An 11,524-nucleotide genomic window follows, 5' to 3' on the forward strand; every position below is an offset into this window, starting at 1 on the left:
TCTCTCTCTCTCTCGCTCTCTCTCGCTCTCTCTCTCGCTCTCTCTCTCGCTCTACTTTCTCTCCTACCTCTTCTCTCAAAAGCTTACGGTTTGGCTTTCGGACTAGCAGTTATATATAACGCAATGGCAGACTGAGTGTTTTACTCTGTTATCCTCTTATCTTTCACACAACTATTCTCGCGATTGTAGTACCTAGATATCATCATGCTACTTTTCTCAAGAGTACCTACATGCATAATCATATTTTATATCGAGTATTATATTCGACAACTAAACAATTTATTTTATAATACGTTTAAAGAATTATTTACAAAATTATCATCGCTATTGACACGCTGTATATTAAAAAAGAAATAGGAAAAAAAAAAAACAAAAAGAAGAACAAAGATAAAACTTTTGCACAATACGCGATTTACGATTTTTACAAAAAAGAATTGGTTTTTTTTTTTTTGTAAAAGAAAAATAGAGAAAAAGATAGGAGAAAAAGCACGTATATTTCTCTTTACGCGTTTTTTGTTCGAGCTTCCGCGTTGTTCCAGCCGTCACGTTGCACACGAGCTTTCGGACGTCTTAAAGGGGAGCTACCGTAATGCTTTCACAGGGCGCATGCGAACGCACGCGTGACCGCACGTACGTTTATCGTACCACGTACACAAAACAAAGGAGGAAGGAATAAGAGAAGGTAGAAGGAGAAGGACACGTGCAAATGTCGCTCTCGACTGCATTTGCATCTTCAAATCCGCTCTGATCCCCCGCATTTCCGTGGATGCGCGTTGACACGACGTACACCGAATTTGCTCCGAATAAGTAGACAAATACTACCTATGTTTTCGAACGTGTACCAGAACAAGGGATCTCGTGCTGAACCATTTTCTCTACTCGACCCCCTTCTTTTCTTCCATACTAAATCGCTTAAATTTATACATTTGTATTCTAGTAGTATAAACTCTTCATCTTGCATTCAGAAATTATTGTATGATATATGATGATCCTATGAAACGAAGCTGACTATTAAGTTATCCTACAAGTTCATTTAAAAACTGTTGTATAGTCTTTCTAATGATCCTAGAAAAAAGTTATATCTATTTATCAAAGATTCATCGTTTACAAAGCTATTTTAAATTAGATCCTATCTTGGAATATTATCAGAACACAATAAGAAATCTTATTTAGATCTATTTGAAAGAAGCAAAGGCTCATTTTTGTCCGTCACAAGAAAAGATTTCTCGCCAGTGCGATTTCTTCTTTCTCCTTCTTTTCTAGTATATGGTGTTTATATAAAACGACCACGTCCCCAGGCAGTATTTCATAAACTCGTAACAGTCTGCCAACTCTCATTGATTGAGCAGATACGGGTTAGAAACAGCGTGCCGACGAAATAAGCTTCCCTCGACGAGTTTCGTAGCGAGCTAGCAGCTATATTAGTGTGTGTTCTATGTTTCTATGTATCCATGTTTTATGTACCTTTGTGTTTGTGTATAGGAACGCGGAATGCGCAGTTGTGTGGCCAAAGTATATATCTCGATGGTGCGGCACCGCGTCAGCGGAATTTTAAATTTCCTTAAAACTCTGCTAGGTATCGCAGTATACTGAAATTTCGTCAAATCTTTTGGACGTGTGCGTTAGTACAATACTTCCTTTTGCATTCACCGATAATATTTTTTTCATTCTCTCTCTTTTTCATTCTATCAGAAAACAGTGCGACATAGACGAATATGATATCGATTTTATTCAATATTTTGTCGTACAAATCCTGTGACGAAAATTTCATTGAGTAGTAACATCCAATATTTCTTCGATCTTCTTCGTCTCTCTTATTTAATTTTAATATTTTTTTTTTTTTCAAATTTCTATTATACACTAAATAGGATGTAAAATTTATCAAACAATGACCATACGACGGGGCAGCTGAGTCTACGATAGAAGCGATTTAACGGGCGTACGGTGATAAATGCAGGAAAGTGCAGTACCCATATAGCTCCGGGAACAGTAACTCTCTCGTTATATTCACCGTGTGTAGCATTGCTGGTGCCCTAGCCGAGATACATTGTGAGTCATTTCATGACATTATATGGTCCATCGATTCACCGTGTATAATTCACTCGCGAGGCATAGTTAACGGGTGCACATAACCGCGAGTTCCAGTTATTACGTTCGCGATCGTCCGTTTGTTAAAAGCCTACGGGTAGGCGAACTGACGATTGCCACGATAGTTTACAGATTACAGATTTATGAATTAAATTCTCTTTTATTTGATTCCAAATCTATATAAAATGAAAATTCTTTTTTAAATACTATATCTCCAGCGTGTAACTACTATCCTTTTTAATTATATTGTACTTGGTATGCATTTAATAATAGAAAAAAGTACGTGTTTTTAGAAAGAACTTTATTAAAAAAGCTTCATTTCCACTTTGAATTAAAAATTTTATCGTGAAATTATGCGATTCATCCATTCATGTAAATTTGATTTCAGTTAATAGCCACTCGTGCCTCGAAGGTATACTCCTTATGCAAAGTTTAATCCATCGCTAACAGACTTTTATCTTTATCTCGAATGTAACTACTACATTAATTTCGATCGATATCACGAATAATTTATCTAACTAATCATTTCCTTAGCTAAAAATTGTCTTTAATGATAAATCTAAACGTTCACTATTTAAAGAAGGCAGTAATGAAAGACTTTATATCAAAATTGATTTCCAAAAGACCGACTCGAGACGTTTATCTCAACGAAATATCGTAGCAACTTGCGCGAATGTAACGTATCTCCTCGATGAGAATCATAAATTATCGAAGGAAAGGGAAAAGGGAGACGAACGAAAGGAGATAAAGGGCGATAATGCGGAAGAGCGGACGAACTTGGCTGGTACGGAATCACGTTTATAGGAGGCGCGGAACGAACGTTACTTGTTTTGCTCGTATGCCACCGTCGTAGTGCGGACACAAGAGGACACAGGACAGAGAGAGTTAATTTATGAAACTTGTATCGATCTCCCCAACTGTTCGCATTCACCGATGTATACATCTATATATATATATATATATATATATATATATATAGGGGTGAGGAAGAAGAAGGGTGAGAAGAGGATCGGAGTTGCTGTTGCTGTCGTTGGTGGGCGTTGGTTGCCTGCAGCTGCAGCACCAGCATCAGTAGTAGTAGTAGTAGTAGTAGTAGTAGTAGTGTTACTAGTAGTAGTGGTAGTAGCAGAAGAGTCCGAGAGATGCCAAAGGGATGGGCTTGAGTAGGGGTATGGGTATGGGCACGAACGGGGATGAGGCTTCAACGTTGAGTGGTGCTTTAGAAGGGCGGAGCAAGAGGAAGAGAAGGAGGAAGAGGAGGAGAAGTTTCGATATAGCGTGCCGGTGTGTCGCACCTGTATAAAAGGGAGCGGACGATTTTTCAGGCAGATAAAAGCGCCAAGTAAAAAATCAACATTGCGCGGCACGATGGAACGAATGGACGTGAGAGATATCTCTGTATACGTTGCTGCAGGATTTCCACATTTCCTCGTACACTATAAAAAGGGGAGGGGGGATATTGCGAAAACGAGAGGCGTGGTGGGGGGCGGAGTAGAATTTGTATGGTGAAAATTTTTTACTTTAGTCAGTCTCATCGAATTTCGAAATCTCGTTCATTTTAAACATATTCGTTTTTATCTTTTTTCTTATTCCAGTGGTGGTAGTTAGATTACTTGTTTTCCAATGCCCTAGACTTTTCCCGCCAAAAACTTTTCACGATAAGATTCGCGTATTCTCATCTTCGTTATTCGCTTAGTGTGGTTAGATATTTCCAAGATATCGCGTAAACTTTCGTCGTCTCGTTATTTCTCCATTTTCAAGCGAGTTCATCCCCAAGAGAGACTTACGACCTTCTTCCGCATGGATTTTAATCCGCCACCGCCGCCGCCGCCGTCGTCGTCGTCGTCGTCGTCGTCGTCGTAGTCGCCGTCGTCTTCGTCGTCGCCTTTGCGTCTAGTTTTAACCGAATTAGAATCTCGTCGGGAGAAAATTGAAATTCCATTTAGTTGGGATAAACTTCTCGATTTTATTTCGAATTGTTTCACACAATCACGCGTCTCCATTGATTTTTCATAAATTATTTATTCTAATGAAATTTTAAAACAAACACGAGAATGATCATTGAGGCGAACGATATCGTTTTTTTGCATTAAATTAGTTTTCTTTTTTTTTTTTTTTTTTGCAAATGATGATACAAACGAGGAAACTTTGTTACGCCCGAACTGTGATCGTAGTGAAAAAATATTGTGCGTCATGATATTATCAGGAAAATGTTGCGTCACGGGAAAGTATTTTTATTTAAGCGCAATTCATCGAGTTAACGAGCTTTTAGCATTTACAGAAGACAGATTGACCATTTTCGCTGCAACCGAGGAAAAAATATATTTTGTTCACGCGCAAAAGAGATGGAACGGTGGGTGTCTCGTTTTACGTTATTCTCGTTTACGCGCATATTTTTATTTTTTAATTATCCTTTTTACATCAGTTAATTAGATCCACGAGTACCCCTCACAACGTTGTCTTCTATACAAAGAGAAAAAGAGTGAGTGAGTAAAAATTAAGTGAATAAGCCTCTTGATTTCACGTATCGAACTTTAAATAGATTATTTGTTACTTTGTTATCAATAACTAAGTTCAAACGATCAATTAATAAAACAAATGTTTAGCACGAAACGCACAGCAACGATGCAACAAGTTTTCCTCACGCGAATCTATGTATATGTATATACCCATCTCTATATGTATATGTGTGTATATATACCTACGAACTTATTCCTTTTTCCACAAGAAAATATACCCTTTATTCTTGTTCTTTTTCTCTAGAAATCACTTCAGACGTTCGTTCGAAGAACTGAAAGATAATCGATTGGTTTCTACTGTCGAAGAAAATTACGGTACGGCTGCCGTCAAATTTTCTTTTCTCTTCCGATTCCTAGCTCGGTGTGTAATCGGCTTCCTTTTCGATAAAAACTCTTCCCGTCTTTGTCAAGAAATGACGAGAAACGCGATGAATCGATTTTTTTCAAATGATATTCGACAAACGGTAGACATCGATAAAGGAGGTGATCTGTCCGATCTTCATTGAGAAAAGAAGAGAAGGGGAAAGAAGTGTAGAACGACTAGGAGAAAGATATTCATTAAGATGTCATCGATGCTTCAGAGTAGTGAAGGAAAAAAAAGAGTGAGCGAAAAAGAGAGAGAGAGATGGACAGAGAGTAATAAAATCGGAGTCAATTAACAATACTTTAGCAAATGTCATTACTAATTCTTTAAATTCAACTGATAGATGAGATGAAAGAAAAAAACTCCTAAGAGAAATAGAGATGGAGATAGGTAGATAAAAAAAAAGAAAAAAAATAGAAAGAGATTAAGAACGAGCTAGATAGAGTAGGAGGGTAGTGGATAGGTACAGCTTGGGGTTGAACAGAAAAAAAAAACAGAAAAAAAGAGGTCGGAATGTAAGCAAATAGTCGTCTTTCCAAAGGGTAGGTACGAACGTAAGATGTTCCTCTCGCGGATCCACCAACGGTTTCGTTCTCTTCTCCTTTTACAGAAACCTCTCTCTCTCTCTTTCCCCCCCCCCCTCTTTCTTTTTCTTTCCTTTTGCCCTCTTTCTTTACCTTCTATTCCTTCTCCACTTCCTTTTCCTCTTCTTCCCTCTAAGAGTTCGTACATTCGCTATGCGGAAAGTAGTCACGAGTCGTTTTCTCCCTGCACGTAGACTTGCTTAAACTCCTTATTCTCGATGTATACGGGAGCATATACGAGTCTCGTAAAGAAAGAGAGAGAGAGAGAAATAGAGAAAGACCAAGGTAATCTCAACGATGCAGTTGCTATCGATTTTGTCCGTGTCTACTTCTTTAGGTGTTCGCAAAAGGAGCGACGAGGCGTGTCGAAAGGCGGTTTCCGGCTCGCGTGTCATATCAAGTTTTTCTTTTCCTCTCTCTCTCTCTCTCTCTCTCTCTCTCTCCTGCTCTTTCTACTTTTCTCCTTCTTTTTCTTTCTTTTCGACTTTTCCACTATCATCAAACTAATTTTTTTGATTTACTCTTTTATTACAAATTTATTGTATGAAAAAAGAAAATATAATAAAAAATTGGAAAGACTTTTAAGGCTAATGAAGTTTTGAAAAAAACAGATGATAAAAATAAAACAAGAATTATTGATTAGTCTCACTGTAATATATTGACCAATCCTCTTAACGACATTTGCTTTGCGTTTTGTCGGAAACAAACCGTACCGTACGAGCTTTGCCTTTATTACGCGATTCATATTCCCGAGATGTCAGCATAAATCCAAAAATATGCTCGCTTACGAACCAAGCCGAAGAGAGAGAGAGAGAGAGAGAGAGGAAGAAAGAAAACAAGCCCGGTGGATGTAGGTATCCGCGAAAGTAGAGTTAAAGCGTTTTTGCATCGCCTGTATTTCATTCCTCGCTAAATGGTCGCCAGCTTACAAAGACGTATTTCAATTTTTCGTTGTTCAAATTCGAATCTATCCGTCTTGATTTTTTATTCTAACGCATAAGAAAAAAAAATTGTTATAGAAAAAAAAAAAGAAAAAAGAGTATAATTATTAATTATTTTTATTATATTTTTCCTCAGATATATTCCGAGATAAATGTTTCAATAGGTTTTCGCGAATACGGATGAACGTTACCGAAGAAGCATCGATTACGTCGAAACGATGGGAAGAGAACGCGTTTGGATCGAGAACACTAATGCAAAACAACGTCAATTAGAGCACTGGCGCGATGTTGATTGCTCTCAGTCGGTGAAGCCACGTGGACACAAAAACGCTTTAATTAATTCCGCTCGCAACGGGGCAAGAACTAATGCGCTGGATTACACGAATATTACCAAGTAGGTAGGTAGGTTGGTAGGTAGATAGGTAGATACGTAGATAGGTAGCTTGTGCCTGTTCAATGTACATGCATGGATTCGAGTTAGACGAGTAAAAAAAATGGTTCGAAGAGTTGACAACGACGACAACGATGATGACTACGCGTTTTAAAAAGCGATTTTTCTTTTTCTTTTTTTTTTTTTTTTTTACAAACTAATCAATAATATCGAAAGAAACAACGTAAAAATAACAATCGATATCGTCTCGACATATTTCGCAAAAAAGAAAGTAGAAAAGATAATACCCATGAAAAAAAAACGAAAGATTTTCTTTCCTTGGAAAGGTCAATTTCGAGTACTCTCAAGAACGCAATCTAACAACCCAACAACTATACCTACATAGTTCCAAGAAAGCTCAACATAGACGTAGACACGTTGTTCCTTGAAACTTTTATGGACAAAAGAAGAATACACCTCTCTTTCTCTACTTCTTTGACATGCTTTGTTGCCTCAGTCTTAAAAAAAGCTACACTAAAAAAAGTTTCTTCATCGTCCTCGAAAACTCCTTTCGAAAACTTCTTCTACGCTAAATTGAGCAAGAAAGCATTTATTAATTAGCCGGAAATAACGTAATAAGGTCGACATAATTAAATTCGTTCTTTCTCGTATTTACCTTATATATAGGGTGATCTGTAACTGGTGGTATACAAGCAAAAAGAGGGTGATTCTACATGAAAAAATTAATCGAAAATATAGAATAAAAATTGTTCGTTGAGATCCCTTTTTCGATTTTACCACCAGTTACAGATCACCCTGTATATCTATTTTACGATCTTATTAAAAACGTAAGAGAATAAGAAAGTTTCTTGTAAAAAAACGTTGTTTTATTCATAAATCGGAATTGTTTTGATCGAATTAAAGCTATCTCTGTATTACCCCCCCCCCTTTCCTCTTTAATAATTATATCGAATATTCGAGATACACACGAACGACAATATCATTAACTTCAAGATATTTGGTTTGGAGAATGGCCGAGAGAGTATAAAATCCAAATTAAGCGGTCGCGCGTCGTTGTGATTACGTATCTTGTTACTCGAATCAAAGCTGAGAAAATTATCGGCAATTATAAAGATTATATCAGATATCTGGTAGCATGTTTCGCATGTATACCGTTATAGTATCGTTACGGATAACATTAACGAGAAAGTGTCACTTTAATTCGTAGATATGAAATCGTTAGAATTGCCATTTGCATTAGCTTAGAGATTACTGATATCAAACAGGAGGAGAATAAGGACAACATTGAGTGTATCTTTTAATATAGCGAAACAAAAGAAAATAATAGAATAATTTTGAATCGTCATAAATTCGTGCTAATTTAAATGAGAACCACATGTTGTTCTGCCGCTTTTGCTAGACGCTCATGTGTTTCTATCGTGATGAAATAATTTAATTATAAACTAACCATGAATCGACACGCGATTGAAAAACCCCAGGCAATGTAGCCAATAAAATACGATATATGTATTTTTGTGAAATTGCAAAAGCTAACGATATGTAATTACCGTACCGTAGTTCATATATATTGCAACAAAATAATTTTCGTCTTTTTGCACCGTATTAATAACAATTTCATCGTTAAACGATACTAAAATGAAAAACATTTTTCAGTATCCATTGCCACGATATTTGTTAATTTTCTTATCACGTTAAACATTAATTTAAAAAATTTATTAATATATCACATATTTATTAATTCTGCTGGCCATGAAAATTTACTCAATATTTAATGAGCATTGCTCATACTTTTTAATGAAAAATATTTAGGACACAGTTATTTGACATCTTTACAAAATGCAAAGATTCTACATTTAATTTTATAAGAAAAAACCCAAGGGGACTCGACTTTTAATTTAATAAGAAAGCTGTAATGACTCGACTTTTAATTAAATAGGAAAAATCCAATGATTCTAATACTTAAAAAAAAAAGAAACTAAAAACGCTAAACTGTGATAAATATGAAATCTAAAATTTTAAACCGCACGTACTGAGTTACTCGACTTATTGCTGCACAAAATTTCGTAAGTGTAATTCGTGCACTTACTATTAAAAAAATTTAAACGAAAGTGTACAAAATATAATTTATGAAGTATCATAGTTAGTCAACATACACACAATCAATATAATTCAAAAGAAATCATTAATCATAGACACTAATAAAGGCACATTTACTAGTATAATTCCGCAAATATCAAATCTAATAATTGGCTCTATTATTATCTTATTAGCACATAGGAAACCACAAATAGGTTCATTGAGACTGTAGATCTAAAACAGATATTTTAACACAATAAATGTTTTATGAAGGGACTCCCTAAAAAGGAGTTACTCATGTGCTCGTCAATAATTTATTTAAATAATTACAACCAGTAACTCGTGCCGATTTGGACCTTTCATCCTCGGCATGATTGAGCACTGGAGGGACTTTAAATAAAAACTCACAGTTTAAGAAGTTCTGCGATGGCTCCAAAACACTCCTACTTCGCAGTAAGTATTGTAGTCTGACGATGGAAGACGATACTCGATTTGCCATTGAAGAAGATCCATCGAAGATCCATCGAAGATCCATCGAAGAATTCATCCAACATCTTTGAAAGGAAGAGAATCCATGGTTATATCTGTAAAATAAAATAGAACAAAACGATAAGTTATCTGGAATATTATCCAAAATCATGTTAAAATAAAATCGTATAAAATGTAAATAAAAATGAATACTTACCATGCATTCTAATGAGATGCAGCTCTATTGCACCATGGTGATGCACCTCGCGTGAATCTAAAAACGCGTTATAAACGAAAATAAGAAACTATAGATAAGTTTCTTATCGCGAAACCGAAATTTCATTATACGACGAACAACACTGACTCTAATTCGCGTTTGATTTTAACTTATTACTCGCCCGATCACTGATTCTAAACTGCACTAATTCAAAAACTGCATTGCTCGCAGTCAAATGCAAGAACAAAAATTTCACTCCCGGTCACTTCACATGGGCCATTCGTGCACGATTGCAATCTGAAACTGAAATAAAAAACAATAACTATTAATATCATTACTATTACAGAAGACTATTAAAATTTTTGAGGAATTATTTAATACAAAATTATACTCACTTTGATGAATGTACGATGAATGCACGATGGGTCTCCTACCCTTAGGATGACGATGAGCACATGTTTAAACCGAATAAAAGAAACTTGCGAGTTTCTTAACCGAGCAAACAAAACTTTAACATGCGACGATCAACACTGAATCTACTTGTCGACTTTTTTATATTCTATTTTAACACGATGCAACACACGAGAACCTCATTGCCTACGCGCTCGATTGCAATGATTTTCTAAAACAGAAAAAGAAAAAGAACAATTAATATCATTGTCGTAATAAAAATCCATTAAAATTATCATAGAAATGTTTGATAGTAAAATATACTTACTTTTAGTCTTCGTTGATGACTGCAGGATGGGTATCCTACCCTTAGGATGACGATGTATAAAATAAAATTAAATAAAAAGTCTGAAAAGCTGAAACATTCTAAAGACTATATTACAATATTTCCTGTAAATCATTTCTGAAGGCAGGGCACACATCAAAACCATTGAATATTTTTGATAAAATATTCAATGGTAAATAGAAAGAAATAATTTAATAATAATCTATGAGAGTTGTCATAATTAAAAGTTGAAGTTATTAAATATTTGTGTAATTGATCATATTATGCAACTATTTGCTTGCAATATTATATACCAAGTTTGTAATGTTAGTATAAATATTAATTAAAAATCTTTAAAGTTGTCTAAATAAAACAGTAATTGTATCAGCAAACTCAATAAAGAGTAACATAAAAAATAAACCAGTTTTTATACCATTTTATGCAATGAAAAGCTTTTTAAACTAATAAAATCCAAAAGATAACGTTAGAAATAAAACTATTTAATAATTTAATACGCTTTATTTTCGTTGATGTTGTCTCGTTGAAAGATAGAAAGCTAATAGGAAGTACGTTACTACGTAACCTTAGTAGAGGAGATTTTGGGAGTGTCGAACGTTCGGCTATTATACCTACGTTATCGGCTGTTTACGTTTTGTCGTCGACTCGAGAAATACCTGCAAATATAAATACACATTTATATAATAGCTTATATGTCGAGTGTATTGTTTTCATATTCTTCCTCTCTCTCACACACTCCTTCTCTCTCACTCTTTCTGTAGTATTTCTATATGCTTATACGCTTATACTTAAAAAAAATAATGCTCACCTCGCCGAATATGGAGAAGATAAAAAAAGTTGCCATAAGATTAAAAGGTTAGTGAATTCGTGTTGCAACTTTCCCCATGCTCAGAAAGCTAAAAAAAAGTAAAATATGAAAAAACTCACGTATAAAAATCTTGGATATAACATTCGTTATATATCATTTAATATATAACAGGAAGGTGTACGTATAATATTAATTGAAACAATTACCTGAAATAAACGGGATAACAAAATCCGCTGCAACAAGTACACAGATGACAGATTAAAAAATTCGAAAGATTCGCCATATTGATGTGCATGAAACAGGCGCGTAAGACTGGCGCGAAAATACTGCATTCG

This window comes from Polistes dominula, unplaced genomic scaffold (genome assembly GCF_049000335.1).
Source record: "Polistes dominula isolate Pdom_NZ unplaced genomic scaffold, Pdom_raw_medaka contig_31, whole genome shotgun sequence".
Lineage (NCBI taxonomy): Eukaryota > Metazoa > Arthropoda > Insecta > Hymenoptera > Vespidae > Polistes > Polistes dominula.